The sequence below is a fragment of the Penaeus monodon genome, chromosome 28, assembly GCF_015228065.2.
Source record: "Penaeus monodon isolate SGIC_2016 chromosome 28, NSTDA_Pmon_1, whole genome shotgun sequence".
Lineage (NCBI taxonomy): Eukaryota > Metazoa > Arthropoda > Malacostraca > Decapoda > Penaeidae > Penaeus > Penaeus monodon.
This window is the reverse complement of record NC_051413.1, coordinates 483,744-484,627: the sequence shown is the minus strand read 5'-3', so window position 1 is coordinate 484,627 and position 884 is coordinate 483,744. Positions and strand designations below refer to the sequence as shown.

Below are 884 nucleotides of genomic sequence, written 5' to 3'. Positions count from 1 at the left end.
CACCATGGTGATACATCAAGTAAATGAAGTTGATGGACATAAGTTGAGACTGAATCCCAGGCTCCATGGGACATTCCCACTGCTTAGTTCATTATGGTCTGTTTAATAAAGTCTTTATTGGAATGGTTGGTAGAATTAAGATCTGGTATCTTTTTTATGCACAATTACACAATAAACATGGTAACAGAAAAAAAAACTGGAAAGTTAACTGTCTTAGTGAATTGTGGAACATAGAAGATGATGGTACTTTAAATGTATCATACACACACTTACAGGGGGATAGCCAGGGATTTAAGAAGAGGAACAACTGTGGTGAAAATGGAATAGACTTGAGCTTTCAAAGAAATATGGGCTGCTTCCTCTTGTTTGGTGTCACTGCTACACCAACATTTAACCTCCTCTTGATGGGTACGCTTATAGGTGTCATGGAAAACTGTCCATCATGACAAGCACACCTATAGGCGTCATGACACGCTCCAGTATTTACGTTGGTGATGACTATGCCCATCATGGTTGTATGCCTTTATGATAGACTATTTTCCAAGTTGTGTGTGTCAGTATACAAAAAATGGAAGAAAAGAAGAGGCAAATAAGAAAAAAGAACAAGGAAGAGAGAGAAGAAGAGGGAAGAAAGAGCAGAAAATAGAGATAAGATAAAGAAGAATGACAAGAAGAGAAAGCATAGAGGAAGAATGCTCAGCCCTTTTTTGACTTCATGTATTCTTCTTTGGCTGATTCACATGCTTTTTTGTCACTTGACTCGATGTGGAATACAGTGGCAAGAGCTGATTGGCTGGAAGAATTTGAAGGGTCAAGCAGAGGGCAAGGTAATCACTCACCATCCAGATTTTGCATATCTTGCCAGGTCTCTGTTGTGTGCTCTT

At 39.1% G+C, this 884-nt stretch overlaps 1 protein-coding gene across 1 annotated transcript in view; it reads left to right on the top strand.

The window, feature by feature from the left end:
- LOC119591246 (uridine 5'-monophosphate synthase-like) overlaps nucleotides 1-884 on the top strand; it is a gene marked incomplete in the record, with an annotated part of 17,802 nt that overhangs the window by 8,497 nt on the left and 8,421 nt on the right.